The 22,306-nt window shown below is 51.0% G+C and overlaps 1 protein-coding gene across 2 annotated transcripts in view; it reads left to right on the forward strand.

Annotated features, from left to right (window-relative positions):
- The window catches only part of Ago2 (argonaute RISC catalytic component 2), an 87,306-nt gene that overhangs the window by 11,999 nt on the left and 53,001 nt on the right, over positions 1-22,306 (forward strand). Inside the window, exon 1 of one of the 2 annotated variants that reach the window (XM_058580864.1) lies at positions 16,771-18,223. The exons of the other annotated variant lie outside the window; for it this stretch is intronic. The gene's annotated coding sequence lies outside the window, so the exon portion shown is untranslated. Of the gene's footprint in view, positions 1-16,770; positions 18,224-22,306 lie in introns of those variants that run through there. 2 annotated transcript variants of the gene reach the window in all.

Below are 22,306 nucleotides of genomic sequence, written 5' to 3' on the forward strand. Positions count from 1 at the left end.
TGTCTGCTTTCAGGATCTAATGTGTCTTCTTTTTTTTTAAAATATTTTTTAGTTGTTAATGGATCTTTTTATTTTATCTATTTACTTATATGTGGTGCTGAGGATGGAACCCAGGGCCTCTCGCATGCTAGGCGAGCCTCTGGGCTGAGCCGCAACTCCAGCCCCAATGGTATCTTCTTTTTGACTACTTTAAATTGATTAAAAAGTTTGAAAGTTTATTTAAAAGTTAAATCTGTGCATTAGAACTTGTCCCCGTGTTTGAGAATCCTGCAGGCAGCTGTCTGGTCCCTTGGTGCCTTCCCTTGTGGGGTTGTCTAGGTTCTGGGTGGCAGTGGGCTCCCTCTGCCCGGCTGTGCAGGGCTCGAGGCAGCACCCATCCATCCCACTGGACATGACCAGTCATTGAGGGGATGTGGAGAGGACGGCAGGGCAGGTCAAGTCCTGAGACCTTAATAGCAGTGAGGCGGCTCCTTCCTTCCCACCTCTGTGTAGAGCTCAGCAGCTCCAGGTGTAGTGGCGGGGGCACGCACCCTGTCACACATGGTGGCCCGACTGCTTTCTCTGCTGTCCAGAGCTGTGCCCTCAGGGCACAGGCAGGAAGCTGAGGGCCTTTCAGTGCTCAGTGTCTGTAAAGCCGGGACCATGGTGGCGCCTGCCTTCTTATATGGATCAGCTGTGGTGACCTGGGCTTCTCTGAGCCAGGCCGCGGGCCCTCTGGGCCTGGGTATGTTATATAGAATGGCCTCCTAAGCCCTGCTGTGGACAGTTGCCAGCTCAGCTCTGGCCTCCCAGACTTGGAACATGACTCGGGGAGACTGAACAGGGGTTGGTGTTTCATGGGGATATGGCAGTCCCTCGACAGCAGTTCTGTTTTTCCATTATCTGAGCCCAGTGAGCTGCCTGCCCTCTGCCAAAAGCTTGGAGGTGAACGAAGACAAAAAATGGGTGTCTTGGAGGGAAATTCTTATTTGAAGAATTTTCTTATGAAAGATAAATGCTGTGAAGTAAATATAAAAAATGCCCAGAATCTTGAGAGGCAACAGTTGCATGCGTCTGTGTCTGGCTCTCTCTCTCTCTTTTTAGGGTTGGCCCTGGAGAGATTTGAGTTTCTTTCATTCCACAGCATCCTCTCACCTGGTAAGAGGATGGTAAGGAGCACCGTGCTGAGGAGGGGCTTCCCGGACAGGCGCACTATCAGTGTGTGCCACTGGCAGGGCGGGGAGGGTGTGCCCTGTGCCTGGCCCTGCCCTCCCTGCAGACCCACTCAGGAACGAAGTTTAAGTTGTGGTTTGTAAGACCCAGCCTTCCTGAGCGTTCCCATGGTTCCAGGTATCACTCGGTGACAATTTATTTGAAGTATGGTTTCTATTTTATTTTTACCTTTTTTTTTGGTCCTGGGGATTGAACTCAGGGGCACTCGACCACTGAGCCACATCCCCAGCCCTGTTTTGTGTTTTATTAGAGACAGGATCTCACTGAGTTGATCAGCACTTTGCTTTTGCTGAAGGCTGGCTTTGAACTCAAGGATCCTCCTGCCTCAGCCTTCCAAGCTGCTAGGATTACAGACGTGGGCCACCAAGCCTAGCTTCCTTTTTAAAAAAATCAGAATAAAGTATTTTTAGGTTCATGTTATAGAATGGCCTTCTAAGCCCTGCAGTGGACAGTTGCCAGCTCAGCTCTGGCCTCCCAGACACGGCCCATTTCCCACTTGGGCCTTCCCAGCATGGGCTGAGTCTGACCCAATACAAGTCTCGGCTTCTACCGACGTGCTTGTGTTGGCTCGTCCAAGTGGGTCTGTATTGTTAGCAGAGGGAAAAGAAAAATGGTCTATGTTTCAGAGGGAGAAAGTTATTTCAAAATGTGTATTTTAAGAAAAATTGAGGTGAAATTCATGCATCATAGCCATTTTAAAAACATTTAAGAATGAAACAGCCATTATTACTGTATGTGTGTATGTGACTACATGACAAATATGATTCTGCAACATGTACACTCAGGAAAGTGAGAAATTATACCCCACCTATGTGTGATATATCAAAATTCATAAATGCATTCTACTGTCATGTATAACTAATTAAAACAAATAAAAAACCATTTAAAGAAAAGGTTTAATGGTACCCACTGAGCAGTGACTCCATTCTGACCCCCCCACCCCCAGCCTCTGGAAATCATGAGTCTGCTCTGACTGTGTGGATCCACCTCTTCCTAAGATCATGGATGACAGTCAGACAGTGAATGGCCTTTTGTGTCTGGCTGTTTTTTGCTTAGCAGTGTATTTTCAAGGGGTGCATTTCAGCATGTATCAGAACTAAATTTCTTTCTCCTCCCCTCCTTTTTCTCTTTACCACTGAGCTACATCCCCAGCCCTTTTTATGTTTTGAGACAGGATCTCACTATGTTGCTTAGAGCCTCAGACTTGTGGTCCTCCTGCCCCAGCCTGTGGAGTTGTGGGATCACAGTTGTGCACCACGCCAGCCGCTTCTCTTTTTTTTAAGATGGGGTATTGCCATGTGGCCCTGGCTGGTGTCAAGTGACCCCCTGGGCCATGGTCTCCTGTGTGGCTGGGACTGTAGGCACAGACCTCCATGCCCAGCTCTGAACTTTTTTTATTGCCAAATAATATTCCATCATATGGTTATACCACAGTTTATCTTCCATTTTTGTTATTTCTACCTTTGGCATTTGGGTACAAATTTTTGTGTGAACCTGTTTTTTTGTGTGTGCAGGTGTACAGCAGGGAGTGGAATTGCTGGGCTGTGTGGTGGCTGCTGTGTGCAGCTTTGTGAGGAACAGCTGAGCTGTTTTCCCTCTGCTTGTGCTATTTCGTGTTTCCATGCATCACGAAAATTTTGGTTTCTTCACATCCTTGCCAACACTTGTTATTGGCACCTCACGTCTTTAAAAAAGTGAACTTTTTAAGTAGTGAACCATTCGTGACAGATTTTATTAGTCACCAAGCTGGGGAAAATGTTAAATTCATGCACTTTTTTTCCTAGACCAACCTAAGAGATGTAAGGTACATTGATTTCTTTATGCCAGAGTATAGTATTTGGAACTCAGACAACCAGATGAACACAGAAAAGTCAACGTAACAGGCCGCCCCCCCCCCCCCCCCCCCCGCCCCACACACACACACAAAAAGAATCCTGATTCAATCCTGGGGTCTAATGTCAAAGCAGCTCATTCTTACAAGCACCCAGTGCCAACTATATCCTAGACATCCTGCCTGGGGCTGGGAAATGCAGATTGGCTGCTGCCTTTGGGGCTCACTGACTTGTGAGTACAGCTGTGAATCGAGGGGTCACTGGCATCCATACGAAGTTCCAGGTATCTTTCACAGCACGTGGTGTGAAGGGGGGCACTGTCTCCTGCTAAGTGAGGGTCTGTGAGGGTCAGAGAGTGGCCAGGAATGGCGAGCTCCTCTGGAATGTCAGATGCACAGTGCCTTTTCAAGGCCCCCCGCCAGTGGCAGGTGGGAGCGAGGCAGGGAGAGGTGCTTTGGACTGAACAGGTGGGTCAGAGTGTGTCCCCAGGTTCTGTGATTTTGCCTTAGATGGTGTGACTCACTGATCAGAGACCAGATTTTTGTTGTTGGTAAACTTTGAAAAAAATATTTTAAAGGTCTTTTTATTGTGGAAAAGTTATAATATACACAAAAGTAGGTGAGAAACTCTGAGACCCACCATGTGACCCTTACAGCTATGGGATTAGTGCAGCCTGCTCATCCCCACCCTCCGTGATTCCCTGAAGCATGTCATTTAATTCATGACTTTTCTTAGTGCTGGGGACTGAACCTAGGGCCTTGCACATGTCCCACCACTGCACTGCACCCAGCTCCCAGCTCCTTGAGTCCACATTGAACCACTTGAAATGATTTTGGCTTACAGAAAGTGGCCATAGTAACCTGGAGTTTGCTGATTAGCCCAATGTCCTCATCCTGCCCAGTCTTGGGACCACCGTGGAAACCTGGACATCCGCCTCTCACAGTGCTCAGCCCCGGCCTGCAGATGGATGCCCGCTTGCCACTTTGTCTGACTACCTTCTGTTTCTGGACCCTTTCCAACACACTGCTGTGTGGTTGACTGACAGCTCCTCAGCCCGCCGTGTCTCTTGCAACCTTGAACTGAGTGCTCTTTCTGGTGGGTCCCTGTGGGTGCACGGTGCCCCTCACATTCTGTAACATTGTGTACCTCCCTTTTCACTGTTCAGATGCTCCAGGCCTGTCTTGGGTTTGTCCTTTGCAGTCCATGTCATCAGCGAGCTCTTGTTCCTTTTATTGGAGATCTGGGTACCACATGCTTGTGGCTGCTGGAGTGACCTGGTCCTCTGGGTGGACACAGCCAGGAAATCCTGTATAAATGACAGATGTGCGCACACACTTCTATATTTATCCTTCTGTGTTAATATTAAAATCCACAGTTCATGTGAATATTTCTGATTTGAGTCACACTGGCCTTCCTGGTCCTTGTTATAACTTTTTTATCAGAAAATGCCTGGTTTCTCCTCACCCACAGTAGTTTGCCTACTTGTTCAAACCCAGTGTGCACACAGTACTTCAGGATTGCCAGCCAGTGTTCCTGTGAGAAGCTGGTGTGTGTGGAGCCCATGGTCTTCAGTGGCCAGGCCTTCAGAGATGACGCGCACGTGGGAGGCTGGCATGGCCAGGGCTTCCTGCCCACCCTGTCCCTGGTGCTCCTCAGCTGGCTGTGCTCCCTTCTCTCTGAGGTGTGCATTCTGAATTGCACGGGTGCCAGAGGACATTCCTCTTTGCCGCGGCTTGGGTCCTCCCGTGTGTCTTCTCGCGTTGCAGTTAGAACTGAACCAGTCTGAGGAGGCCTTACTTTTGACCCCGTGGACTTGTTGGTGTTGTCCCTGAAGGTTAGAGTTGCCTCTGGCGCCGCTGCCAAGTATGTGCTTGAGCCTGGATGGTGACCCAGGAGCAGCAGCAGCTGCTGGAGTAGGGGTGGTGCTGGCTGCGTGTGGAGGCACTGCCCATGTGGTCAGTCTCTGCGCAGGCGGCAGGGTGAGGCCCCAGGCAGTCTTATCTTGGGTCAGGAGGCGCAGGCTCCCAGCACACTCTTCCTGTGCGGTTGCGTGGGTATGCACTGTTTTGCTTTAATTTGGTTTTCTTTTTTTAAGCTGTTCTCTTTAATAAAGAGGAATACACACTCTTCCCAGAGAATTTAGATGATTAGTAAATAAAAAGAAACAATAGCCTTTAATAATCACCTGCGAGAAACAGCTGTTGACCCGATGTATTTATTTGCAGATCTTTTCCTGTGTGTGCATAGATATAGATCAGCTTACTTTTCAGTTTCTTTTTTGGGGATTTAACCCAGGGTGCCTAACACTGAGCCACATGCCCAGCCCTTTTTATTTTGAGACGGGGTCTTGCTAAGTTACTGAAGCTGGCCTTGAACTTGCGATCCTCTTGCCTCAACCTCCCAAGTTTCTGGGGTCACAGACGTGCACCACCACACCCTGCTGTTCTGTTCTTTTTACCTAATATCTTGAGCATTTCTCAGTGCTGCTTACCTGTCCTGATGGAATCAGGCTTTCTGCACTTTAAAAAGCTGATGACTGCACTCAGATAAGATGGTGGGCACCCATGAGGAGGGGCTGTGCATGGGGCAGTGGTGTCCCAGCTGTGGCGTTGGTGCCTAGAAACTCCCCATCTCCTGTTTGGTGTGGTGCCATAACCACAGTGCTCTCCTCACAGTTACTGTGAGTCATAGAGGAGTAGCTGGTATACAGCAGGTGCTCCTGCCTGCCTCATCACGGACACTCAGCATGTATTCCTAGAGCTCCCTGTTGCCTGCAGCATGCTTGTTAATCCCTAATAGTGTAGGGGATGATTTGATGTCCTGTCTCACTGCCTAAGGGCTGGGCCATACCCTGACTGTGTCCCTAGCATCTAGCACAGTAGAAGCTGAGAGCAGAGTGTTGCTTTGTACTGTGACATTTCCTTGGAGTCAGATACAGAAGGAACGTGCCGTGTGGACTTCTGAGCACCTGGGTCTAGTGGAGAGGGTTGAGCCTGGACAGTGGGCCGTTGGTCCCTGGACTCCGCCCTGGCCTCGCTCATCACTTCAGCTCTTTGGGCTTGTGTCTAGTTCTGTAAAACTAGGATAATAGTCCCTGTTATCATTGTTAATTATTGTGCTATAAAATTGTTAATATAAAAGTTTAATATTAATACAAAATTTTGTATCATGACTATCAGAATAGTGTAATGCATTGTATTATATATGGTAAAGTGGTATAGTAGTTCATGTGTATTATATATAAACTAGTTTATAGTATCATAATAACTAATCATGATATGAAGGGAAATGAATAAATGTGTGAGTAGTCTCCTGGTGCCCCGGAAGTGCCTGGTGGGTGGAAGGGATGCCCCAGATTCATTGATGGGGCTGCTCCTGCTGGGGTCTGGAAGTGGCTCCGGGGCTGCCTGGGTAGAGCAGGGGTGCTGGTGAGGTGGAGTTGGGGTTCCCTGGGGAGTCTCACCTGGGCTTGGACCAGGGGACATAGGAGCTATGACAGTGTGAGCTGTCTGTCCACCCAAAAGACTCATTGCATGGACCATGCTTCGGCGCCATCTCCATCGTGTTCTGAGGTAGGGATCAAGACTGTAGGTGGGGAGTGCATGTTGGTTCAGAAGAGTGATGCCAGCATATGTCTCATAAAATGTCCTTCTTTGTATGGGAACAGTATTCTTTTGTTCTTCTAAGTGACTTTACCAGCATTTGGTCCCAGTGTTTGCTTGGATGTTGTTAAAGTTGTCTTCGAAACAAAGCTGCAGAAGAGGCACAGCAGACACATTAGTGCTGCAACTCATCAGTGCATGTAGTTCAAGCCTGACGCTGGGCTGGGCTGGCATTTCTGTCTCTAGCAAGGCCAGAGATGGACACGCAGCAGAGTTGTCTTGTTTCAAAAGACAACTCTGAGCCAGGCACGGTGGCACATGCCTGTAATCCCAGAGGTTTGAGAGGCTGAGGCAGGAGGATTGCAAGTTCAAAGCCAGCCTGAGCAACTTAGCAAGGTCCTAAGCAACTCAGGGAGACCCTGTCTCAAAGTAAAATACTAAAAAAAGCCTAGGGATGTGGCTCAGTGGTTAGGCAACCTTGGTTTCAGACCCTGGTACTAAACAAACAAACAACAACAAAAATCTCTGAACAAGATTGAATTTCATGTCACTGGTTTATTCTCCAAATTGAGTTGTAGGCTTCAGGTATACTTGCCGAGCGAGTCTGGATTCTGACCTGAGCAGTGCCTGCAGGTTCTGGTATCTTGACTGTTGTCCGCATGGTCTGGATTATGCAGTTCATGTGTTAGACCTAGGAGGGAAGAACAGTCAGCTGAACAGATTATGTTAGGATGCTGTTTTGAATAAATGAATGTTGACTTAAATTAAAAAAAATTTTTTTTAGTTGTTGATGGACCTTTATTTCAGTTGTTTATTCATATGCGGTGTTAAGAATCAAGCCCAGGGCCTCACCCATGTGAGGCAAACGCTGCACCACTGAGCCCCAGCCCCAGCCCCTGACTTGAGTTTTCCTCTTTTGTTGTTTTAACCATGGGTTTGTGATGCTCTGTGGTATACTATATGCCACTGATGCTGCAGGGCCCTGGGCTCCCTGGGGATCTCCACCAGTCTCCTGGGGCTGTGCTTGAAGTCACTGTCATCTGCTTCTGTGAAGGCTGATGGCACCAGCTGGGTACTAGGGTAAAATGCCTTTTTACAACCGGCTTCTGTCTCTCTACCACTTTCCTCCTTTTTACATCAGAGCAAAGGGGTGTTGTTGGTACAGTGGCTGCGGAACCGTGGCTGCAAGTAGTTGCTTCGCTTCCACTTCTGTGGATGAGGTTGGGCTGTGTGGCAGGTGATCCCTTCATAGCCCGCCACCACACTGAAATCTGGCCCCATCTTGTGCTTGTGTACTCGGGACTCCTTTCCCTCAGGAGCCGGAGTAGGATGACACTTGCATTCAGTAGCAACCCCCGCCCCCGCCCATCCAGTGCCGGTGATGGAGCCAGGGCTTCTACCACTGAGCTTCGCTCCAAGCCCAGATTTTTTCCTTAAGGATAAACCAAAAACACAAACAACAACAACAACAACAACAAAACACAACAATAACAAGAAGTGGAAAAGGAAAGCAGTTGTGGCGTCCCTAAAGCAGTGCAGTCCAGATCTTGAGCTCATTTCTGCCCCCACTCTGGGTCAGGGGCTTCCTGGGGCAGGCTGCTGAGGACCTGGTCGGGCCTCTAATCCTGCAGCTCTGCAGCAGCGCACGGCTGTTTGCTCACGCAGAGGGCAGAGGCGCACCTGTTTGCTCAGCTCTTTTCCCTGGTGTGGTTTTATGTATTTTGAAGTGAATGATGTTTGCTGTCTTCTGAGTTAAGCACTTGATAAGTAGTTGTTTAAACTGAAGTAACTGGATAAACTCAGAGGTAACATGATGATTTGCCAAACTTCCACAAAAATACAGGAAGTGTGTCCTGGTCACTAAATTAGGGATTCTGAAAGTCCAGTATTTGTAGAACGTGTGCCCACCTCCCTCTCCATTCTGGGCTGTTGATACTAGGAAAAAACAACGGGCTTAAAAGACATTTATAAGTTACCTTTAAACATCCGGGCCTCTTATACACTGACCCCAGGCGTTCTGGAGAGATCTGGTTGCTGATTAGGATCTGTTGGCTGTTGATGTTGGCGTGAGTGGCCTTTTCCTGTGCTGTGGGTTGTGTTCAAGGCCCCGCTCTGCACCCACTGTGAGGAGGAAGTGCCTTCTGTCCTGGGTCGAGTTGCCTTGTGGACAAGCCTCCCGAGAGTGGCCGGAGGACTGAGTTATCTCAGGCCCTAAAGACCAACCAGTCCTCCACACCTGGCCATGTTGACATTTCTGTAGGTGTCCCGGTTGTAGTTCCTGTGTGTCCTTGAGGCTGCCAATGTTTCCATGCCGGAGGAAACCTCATGCCTTGAGAAAATATTCAGTCTATGCCTCAAATGATGAGGCCAGACAGCAGGTCTTAAGCCGTTGGGGTCAGCACTTCTTTGTATTCTTCAGTTATTGAAGACCCCAGAGACCTTCTGTTTATGGGGGTTATATTTACTATCAGTATTTACCGTATTACAAATTAAAGCTCAGGAGTTATAAGCACTTAATGTAATGAAATGTCAATAACAAACCAAATGTGTATCAATATAAATATCATTTTTGTGAAAAACATTTTTGTCTAAAACAAAAATAATACAGTGAGAAGAGTGGTGGTCTCTAACATTTTTGTAAGTCTCTGTACTGTTTGGTTTAATAGAAGATAGCAGTTGGCTTTGGCATTCATTCTGGAATATGTGTAATAAGACTGGAAGCACAAGCCCTGTCCTCACACAGCTAGGTAATTGGAAGGAAGGATTATTTTCATATAATTGTGGATTTATTTATTTGCTATGGGGATTGAAGCCAGGACCTCAGCATCTAGCTAGGTAAGTGCTCTTCCACTGAAGTACACCACATTTTAAATTTATTTTGAGACAGGGTCTTGCTGAGTTGCCCAGGCAGGCCTCAAATTTAAGATTCTCCTGCCTTAGCCTCCTAAGAATACTGGGTGGTTTTTGCTTCTGTGCCTGAACTCTGCAAGTTGACTGTCCCCAGTTGGAAATCCAAAACGCCCCAGATCTGAAAATGAGCGCTGACACAATGCTACAGACAGAAAATTGCACCCCTGACCTCGTGCACAAAGCCTGGGTGCAACACGGGTGTTGAGGTGGTTGAGTGCGAGGCGTGTGGGACACGTGCATGGATTGTGTTATCACATCGGGTTCCGTCCTCATCACAGCTCTTCACGCATGTGCAGATCTCGGGGAATCTGTACCACTTCTTCTGAGCCCAGTGAGTGAGGGCTGCTCAGCCCAAGTGGTCTCTCCTGAGCTGGTTGCAGAGCAGGCCCTAAAAGCCCACCCTTCATGCCTTGAGAAAATATCCAGATAGCTGTGCCCTGCTGCTGTGTGGCATTTCATAATGGCACACAGCACCCCTCCCAGGCACCAACACCACGTCACACAGGACCACGGTCCCCCTCGTGGCTCAGCCCATCTCCTCAGGAGGCCGAGGGCCAAGAAGACTTCAGCCATGGTGGCGAGCACAGGTCTCTAGTTTTCAGTTTTCCATTCTGGTTTCATGCCACAGCTTGAATTTCGTAATTGCAACATGCACTTTGCCACTTTCTTTGGAGGGCAGGTCACTTGTTCACCTGAGACTGTCTGACCAACCCCACCCTGCTCTTGCCCAGGGAAAAGCGCCGGCTCCCAGCCCAGCACTCCTCTTCTTTGGGCCATGATGCCAGGCCTGGTCACCGCTCTCTGCCTCACAAGGTGGTGAGGGCTTGAGGTTGGTGGTGGTACAGCTCCACGCTAGACATTTTAAAGTAAACTGGCGTATTTGGGGGGGGGTTACTGGGGAGTGAATCCAAGGGTGCTTAATCACCGAGACACATTCCCAGGCCCTGTTTTTGTATTTTATTTAGAGATAGGGTCTCACTGAGTTACTTAGGGCCTCGCTAAGTTGCTGAGGCTTTGAACTCTCTATCTCCTGCCTCAGCCTCCTGAGCCTCTGGGATTATAGGCATGCACCTCCATGCCTGGTTTAAACTGGCATTTTATGATGCAAGTGTATTCTGGTGATAGGTGCTGTGCTGGGAGTTCAGCTCCACCCTGTTCTGTGGGTACCTGCCTTGGACCCCATGAGCCCCTGGGCTGGGTGGATCACACCCAGTAATAGTAAATTAGAAACATCCTGAATTCTGTTGTTTTGCTCTACAGAGCGATCTGATGGCGAGTGAGAGTACTTCATTCCAGGATATTTTAGAGATGTGCCCCTTAGTTTAGCTGCACACTGATTGATAAGCATGCTTCCTAGATGCCTGAGCAGGCAGCCTGCCTGGGGTGTGTTGTCAGCTGTGTGTGCTGGGGCTGCATGGGGAGTCTTGGGGGCCTCCCTGTGCCTCCAGTGCAGTAGGTGGCCCAGAGGGCTGCCCTCGTCATCAAGAGCCGCCAACCCCTTTTGATCAGGGGCCAAGAAGTGCTGCTCCTTGCTCATCTTGATGACCTTCTTTTGAAAATGGGCACCTTTGGGGAGTGGGGTTGTGGGTGCTGGATTTTGGATGTGCTTTCTGTGGAGAAGTCTCCTCCCTGGTGATGCGTTGGGTGTGTCTGATCATTTCTGCACACCTCGACTTGGGTGATTACCCAGAGATGATTCCTTAGGTCTTTCTGTGTTTTTCTCTGTTGGGGAAAGAGAGCCTCCTCTCCACCCGCCCTACCTGGTTCTCACTTCCACTCTATGAAAAAATAAAGTATACTCCTCCCTCCCAGGACCATGTGGAAGCCCACCAGGAGGCCTGGGTGGGGTTTGGGAAGGTCTCTACTTGGTGGCTGATTCCAGGATGGTTCTGCTTGTCTGTGCCCGTGGGCTCTGACCTGCTGCAGTGAGGTAGGTGTGAGTGTGCATCCCACATGGTCCCCCGTCACAGGCAGCCCTCTGGGTGGTAGCCCTATCATTGGGAGTCATGATCTGCCATGTGTGGTCTCACCACGGTCCCAGCCCAGGGGCCAGAACAGAACCCTTGTTGCCTTTTGTTGGGGTGGTGCCCTGCCCTTTCTCAGGGTCCTCTCTGCTCCTATGTTCTGTCTTTACAGTTCTTCTCTGCTGGACGTCAGTTCCTTCCTGCCATCCCTTTCACTGTATCGAGCACCTACTATGTGCTGGGCCCTATTCCAGGTGTGGCAGAGAGAGCAGTTACCCAAACAGACCGTTCCTGCCCACAGGGAGCTTATGATGTGATGGGGTGGTGACAGACAAGTGCGGATAAAGAGCGTCATGCCTTCTGTGCAGAGCATGCAGGGACAGTGGCGGGGGAGGCCTGGTGGAATGGAGAGTTTCTGGGAGGGAAGCCATACCTGGGACTGTGCAGAAGGGAAGGGCCCCAGTGGAAGCCACAGGCCTGGTGTGGCTGGAGCCCAGGCTGGGAGGGCAGCAGTGCCAGTGGGAGGGGACCCTGTGCTAGCCTGCTGTGACCCCCACACCTCTCTGGAGGATCTGAGAGCTTTCTGGTCCTATATAGAAAGCATCCCAACCCCTGAAGCTGGGCCTGGGGACACCCCAAGTCCCCATTGGCCACCGAGCACCATTGCAGAGCGTGTGCCATGTGTGCCGTGTGGCTCCTAGCCTGTGTGACCTTGGCCCTTCTGCTGCTGGTGGAAGCTCCATTTCTTGGGCCCTGCTGGATGCCTCACCAGGTGGCTGGGGCAGCAGCTGGCTCGCAACCCAGTTCTCTTCCCTTCCCCTTACCTGTTGGGTCTTGCAGCGGGGTCTGTGCCTCGCTCTGTGGTGGCCTGGGGGAGGGGCTGGAGCCCGGGCTCTGCCGCCGTGCTCGTCCTTGCCCATTGCCAGTCGACATTCAGCACCTCGGCTCGCATGGTAAGGTGTGGGCAAGATCCGGATGGTATTAGGATCTGGGGAGGCCCAGGTCCCTGCCCTGCTGGAACTGAGGTGCTGGGGAGTGGTGAGGCTGCCTCAGTGAGCTGTGGGGACAGAAGAGCTGGAGCCCACGAGGCTGGCGTACTGCACCTAGCGGGACCTGCCAAGTCCGGCCGGCCAGGTCCTGGGTCAGGGCCAGGTGGGGGGCTCTTTACCAGGGACTGTCCCACAGGCCTGTTCAGGGGCCAGGGTTGACTGGACATCGTACTATGACCCACCAGGTACCCTCTCGTCATGGACTGTGTTCCTCCCTTAACTGCCCTCATTTGACTGCCTTGGCTTTCAGGGCTTTTCCAGATCTGACGAGGGCGGCAGGCTCCCAAGCCTGGTCTGCACAGTGGAGTCCAGCACCTGCTAGTTCTCTTGGCTAGGGCTGCTGCGGGTGAGTTTCACAGGTGACGTGCTGTTGGCTGCTGACCCGTGACCTTGCTGCAGCTCTCCACTTCTCTGTGGGCTTTTGAGAAGCGAGAGGTGTCTGCCCACATTACTGCCAGCTTGGCTGCCTGCCCAGCCTGTGGGCAGCTCAGAGTTCTTAGTAGCACCAGTAAGAGGGATAGAGGTGTCATTAAGCAGCGAGACTGCAGGGGACGAAGGTGGACTGACAAGTGTGCAGAGCCTAGTGGCAGTTTTCTTAGGAAGGAACTCTGGGGAAGTGGCCTGTGCTGTGAAGCTGGGGACTTATTGGCTGTGACATTGAATGGCAGTGAATGGGAAGGGTGGCATCATTGTCCTGAATGGCACAGGTACCTGGAAAAACCACAGCTTTGTCTCCTCAGGAAAGAGTGTGCCAGGCCCCGGATTCCGGTGTGGGCTGGGGTGCGGGTTAGATGGTCTGAGCTCTAGGTGCCAGGCATGCCTTCCTGGTGTCGTCTCCATCAAGGCCACAGAGGAGGGCCGTTCCTTGCCAGGAGGGTGGGCAGGAGCTCAGTGCCGAGGACAATCGTTGGGTCCATTGTAAATGTGTGTGCAGAGCACACAAAGCAAATCTGCCCCCACTGTCAGGTGTCTGTTGGCACTGGGTGTACCCAGGGTTGTGCATCCTCCACCTCCTACCCACTTCAGGATGTCCATTGCCCCAGAGGGAAGTCCCATGCCCCTTAGCAGTCATTCCCCAACCTGCTTTGGGTCCCAGTAAGGGAGGGATATCTGCCAGATTGTCACTCTCCAGCTGCTCTAGAGCTTGAGGAGGGTGCCTGCTGGGTCTGTGACCGCCTCAGTGGCTTTCCCTGTTGTGACGTTGCCTGTACGTAGAACCACGCAGCACATGGTGGTCTGTGGCTGGCTTCTGTTGTCCAGGTGTTTTCTTTTCTTTTGGTGGTGGTGCTGGGGATTGAACCCAGGGCCTTGCCTAGCGAGCACTAGGCCAGCACTCTAGCACTGACTACGACCCTATATCTGCCCAAGCGTTTTCAAGTTTATAGGGATAGCGTGTATCAGTGCTTCCCTCCTTTTTATGAACGTGTGATATTCCACTGTAGGCACAAGTACTACATTTGTTATGTCATTTTTCAGTAGACATTTGGGTTGTTTTCAAGTTTTTTTTAAATTATAGAATTAGCTTGCTGTGTCAGAACTATAAATTGTGCAACCTTATTGGGACACAGTGGCCAGTCTGACTGTTCTTTCACGTTGTACTGAAAGCACAGGAAGCGTGTGTCACAGTTGGTTCTCGCTTGCCCCGAGTGATGGGTGGGAGCCCCGTGTCCCATCTGCATTGGCCCCTCCGTGGGGTTGGAGTCGGCTTGGTTTCTTCAGTGAGCTGGAATGTCGCCACTGTTCTGGGAGGGTTGGCTCCAGCTTCATCTCTATGTGCATGTGATCATGGAAAACTTGCCTTATTCTTGGTAAACCTTTCTGAGTTGTAAGTGTGCTGCTGGGAGCATGATTTCTGTTACTGTAACCATGAAAAACAGCTTATTCTGTGAGATTGTGTATAGCGTTGCTCATGTTTACTGCATCTCAGGCTCGAGGCTTAGAATTTAAGCTCAGCACAGTGGGGAGATTAATGGAGTTACTGTCACTGCCTCATTTCCCAGGAGTTAAACGAGGGTTCCCACAAGGACCTCCTGGGCTGGCATTTCTGCTGCACAGTACCTGCTGACCTTCCTCCCTCTGTCAGCTCCTGGCTAATTTTGAACCCTTCGAGCGGGTTTCTGGCTTTCCCCTCTTCTCCTTGAGGTGTTTGTTTCCATTGTTTTTCTTGTTCAATTTTATGGTCAGGAGAAAAATGCTGGGAAATAAATCTAGGCCCATACCTGTGTGCCAGGCTCCTCGCCAGAGGGTCCGTCCCATCATGGCTCTGGATGAGAAACCCTGCCAGCCCCATTCCCAGCCCTGGCAGCCCTGATGAAGCTGCAGGCCCTGCCTGGAGGAAGCACAGGCCTCACCCACAGGATCTTGTGAACTCCAGCTGTGCACACAGTCCAGTTAAGAATCTGGTGGGGGTGTCCCTGTGTACCTCCCCAGGGAGGGCAGCAGCCCCACTGCCCATCCCCCAGCCTGCAGCCCTTCGGGTGGGCTGCTGGCCCAGGGGATTCCTGGCTGGGTAGCTGCATTCCACCCCATCTGTCATTCCCTCATGTGCTGCTAGGCGATGGTGAGTATATATTGGTGCTGGGGATCCAACTTGGGTGTTCTACCACTGAGCTACATTCCACCCTTTTATTTTGAGATGGGGTCTCTAACTTGTGATCCTCCTGCCTCAGTTTCCCCAAAAAGCTGTTGTATTTCTTTAAGCTTTAAGACATGCCCATAGATGTCACATAAGCAGGAGAGTCCACTGTGCTTTTTGCCAACTGTGAGAGGTATCTAATCTCACTTCTTTACCTGGGGATTTTGAGGCAAATCCCCATATTTGATCCATAAAGGCTTGAGTGTGTATCTGAGTCACAGCATCACGACCACGACAAATGGCCACTTCTCAGTGTCACCAGATTTACACTTGGTTTCCCCAGTTGACGCAAATGCATTTTTATTTTCAGTTTGAGTTTGATTTGGTGCTGAGCAGTGTGGGCCATGCAGCACTCTTAGCTGCTGCCCAGTGATTTCAAGTGGTGCAGGCGAACTGCGGCTGAAGGAGTCTGCTCTAGTGGAGGCTGTGTCATGGGCACTCTTCATGGTGCAGAGCGCTCTGCTGGGCTTAAGAATGTGTGCTTTCCAGGTCCCGTTTCCCTGGTGCACCCGGTCTGGACAGTGGCCAGTTGAGCAGCTCAGCCACCACTGCTGGTCCTCTCACTACCTGGATATCCAGGTTCTCTCGGTGGAACTAGTGGCTCATCCCCAGGAGATGGGGGTCCCAGGAGAGTGGGCAGAAGCAGGCAAGCACTTTGATAAGCCTCCAGTGGCTCTGGAACCGTTGTTGGCCAGGGGAAGTCACCTGGATAAGCCTGAGTCTGTGGAAGGGTCCAGGGTGGCAGGGAGAGTAGCCAGCAGTGCCATTCTCCCCACCCTGCCTCATGTCCCAGGTGCCAGCTCCCTCCTGAAGCCCCAGAAAACCAGTTCAGGTGAGACAGTGAGGCATTCAAGGCCAGCCACAGCGTGGAGGAGCCTCAGAAGAAGCCAGGCACAGTGGCCATGTGCTCCACGATGTCCTTAGGCAGTATCCAAGCAGGCAAATCCAAAGGCAGAGGCTGGGCAGAGGAATGGGGTGACATCGGAGGGCATGTGGCTCCTCTGGGGTGACGAAGGTACTCTGGAATTAGTGTGATGGCCAGCATAGCAAAAGCCAGGATGTTGCACACTGTAAAATGGTCAAGGTGGCAAGTTTTATGTGAACTTGAATACAGAGAAGGATAAATGCAGGCTCTGCATCATCTCATATATATTTATCAGCCTCACTTTCCAAACTCAGCTCTGTGTGGAGCTTGAAGGCCCCCAGACTCTGCTTTGAGGTGTATGCTTCTGGACCGCTGGCTCCCGATGACATAGCGGTTCATTGGGGCACATAGACCCAGTCTCCCATCTCCCTGGGCTGCAGTTGGGGAGCCTTAGAAAACCAGCCCAGCTGGTTGCCTGGCCCACCGGGCAGTCGTGCAAGAATCCCGAGGCAGCAGAGGGCCCACCTTTCGCCTTGTAGAGCAAGGAGTAAACATTTAGCAAGTGCTGGAGCCTGACTTGGATGGGAAATCCCATGATTGTGCCATTTGAAAGGTAGCAGTCAGGGCTCTGCATCAGTCACAGTGCACAGTCCAAAACATGTGCAATTAACTTTAATTTTTTCAGTCTTCTGAAGAACACAGAATACAATTGTAATTTATTTTAAGTTGTGAGCTTGTCTCCAGGAATGAATTGATTAAAGAAGCCAAACAGTCCTGGGGATTTTATCTGCTTGATTTTCAACAATTTACTCCTAATTAATTATTCTGACTAGAAAAAAAAAATTGTACCTCTATGGGATGCCAGTATTTAGAAGTGACATTTCAAATCTCTGGTTGGACAAATTGGGGGAATTTTCTGATTTCGTCATTTGTTGAATTCACTTTTAAGTGTCTCCTCAGGGGATTATGTTCATTCCATGGGCTAGGAATTGAAGTAGAATTTGCATTTGGTTGAATTGGATTGAGCCACAGGTATTGGCTGCAAAGCATTGCTAGCTTACAGGGAAATTTTACTTCATAAAAACAAAGCTAAGGCTGTTTTTTTGTTTTTTTTTTTTTTTTTAAATGAACATTCTGGTTTTCCTCTGGAACATAATGGTTTTCTAATACACAATGATATGTATATAGTTTTCTATTTAACGTGTGCCCTGTTTTGTCAACATTAAGACAGTATTTCCATTTGCAATATATTGTGATTGTAATCTAAGGTAAATTGAGAGTGTTCTGGTAGCTGATGACCTGCTGAGTTGAAGTGCTAGGTTTCTAAATGTGTCACACGGGACCTGAAAATCCAGGCTGGGGAGGCCTGCTGTGTCATGGGAAGCCACATTTATCTCAAACAAGATATCATGAGCAGAGGCTGCATTTCCCTATCATAGCGCTTACTTTTAACATCGATTTTCTTACTTTCTAAAAAAAAAAAAAAAATAAGCACCATAGAAAGCACAGTGGCCAGGAAGGGATGTGTTGCCGAGGTGGGCAAAACTCTTAAAGCAGGTAGACCCTCCTGGGTGCATTGGCTCACACCTGCCATCTCAGCTACTCAGTAGGCGGCAGGACAGGGCAGGGCAGCAGGTCGATCGCTCATTTGAGGCCACCCTGGGAACTTAGTCCTTGTCTTAAAAGGGGGGGGATTCTGGGGATGTAGCTCAGTGATGAAGCACTTGCCTAGCATGCAAGAGTCTCCAGTCCAATCCCTAGCACCAGAGGGAAGAGAATGAAACAAAAGTAGCACAACAGAACCAAACATAGTGGCTTCCTGGGAATCCAGACCCTTAGAAACTGGTTTCTCTTCTCCAGGATCGTGGGCTTTCGTGCTGCTCTGTGCAGCCACCTAGGTCACTGGAACATGCAGCCCCACGGGTAAAGATGTGGCAGGGGTGCTTCTGTGGGACCTGCCTACCACGTACCTAAACACCAGGGGCACCTGGAGCACTGTACAAGTGGGCAGCCACGTACCCAGTTGCTGTAGAAGAGTCAGCAGGCCGCAGTGGACAGCCAGCAGCTTCTGATATGGTAGAGCAGAAAGAGATGCTGTGCCTGGAGACTGCCCATCCAGTTCCTGTCGTTCCTCAACCTGTTGTTTGCCAGTGGGTGAGTGCTGGAGGTGCACCAGTGAAAAAAGCTGAGGAGGCAGCCCTTCTTGGTTTCCCTGGTGCGGGGAGGACAGATGATGTGATACACAAGTATGTAGAGAAGAGTGGGGGGTGGTGGAGGGCAAGTGCCATTTTAATGAGCAGTCAGCAGTGGTCTCTAAGAAGGTGACAGTTTAGCAACGATCTGAAGAGGATGAACAAGCAAAGGCCCTGGGGCAGGCAGCCAGGAGGAGAAGAGTAGGTGACAGAAGAGGCCTGGCTTGGGCCTTTACCTGATAGAGATGGATGCCACTGGGAGCCTTGAGCAGAGGGAGACCCAGTCACCTTACCAGTCTCTGGCTGCTTCTGAAATGCAGGGGGGATTTGTCAGGGATTATGAACCAATCCAGGTAGAAGAAAATGATGGCCTATAGCGGCACTTTCATAGTAGAGAAGGTAAGTTGAGGCACTTCCAGATGTAAGAAATACTTAGATGACACAAGAAATCAGACCAGTGTTGGAAAGTGGGTGGGTAAGGCAGACTTTCCTACTGCCGAAGGGCTGCTGCCAGGACTCGGCTAGCAAGTGCACCTGACCTAACGTGCACTGCCCTGCGTCCTGATTGGAGGAGCTCGGGGTCACAGTCTGCATCATTGGCTGATTCTAAAATTGGGTTGGGCAAAGGGAAGGGCTACAGTTGGATCCAACTAAGGCTCTTCTGAAGACGGCCCTAGACTGCTGTCTCTCACCCAGGCGTGCTTCCGTATTTCAGAGTTGGGGCATTGTGCTTGTCGTGAGCTAGGTGTGAGAGGGACAGGAGAGTCATCGAGCCTGTTGACATTGTGGCCTGAGCAGCAGCCTCCTAACTGAGATGAGAATATGCAGTGTCAAGGGTTTAACACGGCCTAGTCACAGGGGTCTAGAGGAGTCAGGGCCTTTGCTTGACTGGAGGGGAGGACTTGGAGCTGGCGAGCACAGGTGGCCCTGGGGGCATCTGTTGAATATCTAGGTAGAGGTGCAGTGGTCAGAAGCCATGCTGCTGGGTGAGGTCCCCAGGGGAGGTGTAGGTTTGTGCAGAGCTGACTGTTGGGACCCAGCCCTGTGTTTCAAACCGAGAGAGTGGAAGGAAGGGCAGCCAGCGAGGTAGTAGTGGAAGCCAGGAAGCCTGGGAAGGCCTCACCTCTTAGGCAGTGTTGGTACAGGGCTAGATGTGGCACCGGTACAGTCTGATTTGATTTGCTTCTGAGTTTGTGAACATTTTCAGATCCTTGAGCCTGCACCATGCTGACCTGTCACAGTGCTGCGGGGTCCTGAGTGGAGAACTTGCAGTCACCCAAGGCCGATAGCCTAGGAAGTCCTCCTGTGTGGAGGGACGGACAGAGTCTCTTTGAAGTAGATCTTACACTTGTTCGTCTCTGTTTTTTGTACTTTAGTTGTTGTTTACAAATGGCATCTTTGTAAGATCAACTTTTAAGATTAGTACTGCTCAGACACAGGAACGAGAGCCCTGGCGCTCCCTGGGTCCCGCAGCGCCGTTGCTGGTGTGTGGCCGTGTGTCTGTGCCAGCCTCACTGTCTGCTTGCTGCTCTTGCTGAGCCTGCTGAGGCCTGTGGAAGCAGTGGTCTCGGGCCTCCTTGATTCTGAGCTTGAATCTTCCACTTCCCCAGTGAGCGTGATGTTGTCATAGGCCTTCTCAGGCCAGAGAAGCAGCCCCCGCTCCTGAGCTGCTGGGGGTTCTCATCTGTGTTAAAGTCATGAGAGGCTCTTGATTTTTCAGACAGGTGAACAGATGCAAATTATATCGGGCGTGTGTGTATGCTGCCACCTCATTTAAAGAAATAGCTGTGAGGGGGCCGGGGGCCTTGGGCCGTGGGCCGTGGTGCACGTCTGTAATCACAGTGGCTCAGGTGGCTGAGACAGGAATATTGCTAGTTCAAAACCAGCCCCAGCAACGGTGAGGTGCTAAGCAACTCAGTGAGACCCTGTCTCTAAATAAAATACAAAATAGGCTGGGGATGTGGCTCAGTGGTCGAGTGCCCCTGAGTTCACCTCCCCCGCCTCTCCCCCCCCCCCCAAAAAAAAGAAGTAGCTGTGAGCTCCCTGGGGGCACTTCATGTGAGAGTTCAGTTTCTCTGGGCTTTCTGGACCCTACAGAGAGTGCAGATTCAAAGCCCAGCCTGTTACTTGAGCCTGTAGCTAAGGGAGCCTGCTGCTTTGCCTCCACCATCTCCTGATTGCTCTTGGGCAGACCTTGTGTCCTCATTGTCACTGGTATGTGGTGCCCTCAGAGGCCACCAGCCTGGGTTTGTGACTCTGATAATTTCTTGATTTATCTTACCCTATCTCGTCTAAGGTAAAATGCTTCATAAAATTCTTCATACTAGTTAAGAAAGTGAACACAGTGCTCCTAGCACACAGTAGGGGTTCAGCAACATCCCTTTCAGATGCTGCTTGCTGGGGGACTTAGAGAACGCGGTCACAGATGCTGAGTGACAACTGCACTGCAGTGAGCACTCACCGAGGTGCCAGGCTGCCGGGTGCTAGCATGGTGCTGGGACCCCTGTGTGGTGGCAAATGCAGAGCCCTCCCTGTCTGCAGGGGGCTCAGGAGCCCCCTACACACCAGGACACATAGGTGGACTTGGAGAAAGGACAGGTTGGTTGCCTCACTGGGCAGAGCAGAGGCAGGGAGGGAGGGGCTGGATGGTGGCTGCGCCTGAAGGTCCTCCTGTCCTGCCGGAAGGTACCAGAAATTCCAGGGGAGGCTCTGGGGTCAGAGCCTCTCCCTCATTGAAGGTGGAGCTTCTCTGGATGACCTGAGGCCCAGGAAGCAGGAGAAGGGCAGGGTCCCAGAGCGGGGAGGGGTGTGGCGAGGGCATGTTTTCCTGGTGGAGCTCAGCAGGGCAGCACAGGGGAACCAGCAGTTGGTCTGTGCCATGGGCTCCTCGGTGTGGGGACATCGGTTGCTCCTGGAGGGCCCTAATGTTTGGCCTGCAAGGATTGAGGAAGGGCTGGATATCAAACTGGTGAATAACAAAGATTTGGCAAGGTTTGATCTCTTGCAAGGTTGGATATGGATGAGCAGAAGCTTCTCTGGATGGCCAGGCTTCCAGTGGTGGAACCAGACTCAGGTCTTGTCAAGTCCTGTTGCTTTTGCCCAAGTTGGTTCTTTTGGTGCAGTGGCCCTAAACCATCTGACCGAAGCCCCTGATCTCTGTGACAGCACAGGATGTGACTCTCCTGTGACGAGAGCCTCTTCGCATAGGGGTTGTGGGCTTTCTTGTGGATGTCCATTTCCTTCCCGAATGGCCGCTGCCAGTGGCAGGGCCGCTGTGCGGGACTTATAGCCCCTTGGTGCAGCCGGCTCTCATCCCTTCCCTCTCTCTCACCCTCTGTGTTATGTCATGTGGAATGATGAGCTCAGTGCTGCATGGGGCACGAGGTCCTGGGCAGCAGGGTCATTTTCCAGTTTTCCCAGGTGGTAGGTGGCACAGTGTCTTGTGCAGAGTATATAGAGTGTGTGATGTGCAGATAAGTGGAAGATATTCATAGGTTTTTCTGCTTCATTGGCAAAAATAGACATTCTTTCCAAGACAGGCCAGAGCTAAGACGTGCAGAGCCGTCAAGGACAGCTGAGAGCTCAGTCACCACTGCCCATCACCAGCACGCGGGCTTTGGGGCTTTTTGCTCTGTGGTGGCCGAGGCCTGGTCCTGGTTGGATGGGGCTGTTCCACCAAGCAACTGGAGAACGCAGTGGCAGGCAGCTTACCAAGGCTGACGCAGAGCGAAACTCCCCTCTCACTGGGTGAGAAACTGGCCTTCCACATCTCTTTCACACGTGTGCATGTGCAGATCAGAAAGACACAGATGGTCGTTCTCGGAGGGGACTTAGCTGGCAAGGTGCACTGCTGCGAACAAGAAGCAGCTCCCCTCTCCTGCAGGTCGGGTGACCCTGCTGCCCGAGTGGGCACCACACTTCCCAGAGTGTGTACTGGTGCCAGGTGTGCAGTCGGGCTCTGGAGGTGGACTCCTCCTGGTGCCCACTGCAAAGGGTGTGTGTCAATGAGGTGTTTTTCCGACACTTCAGGAGTGTGGGAGAAGGA

This window comes from Marmota monax, unplaced genomic scaffold (genome assembly GCF_021218885.2).
Source record: "Marmota monax isolate L192 unplaced genomic scaffold, Marmota_monax_Labrador192_F-V1.1 WCK01_AAM20220418_F8-fsc00073, whole genome shotgun sequence".
NCBI classification, from domain to species: domain Eukaryota; kingdom Metazoa; phylum Chordata; class Mammalia; order Rodentia; family Sciuridae; genus Marmota; species Marmota monax.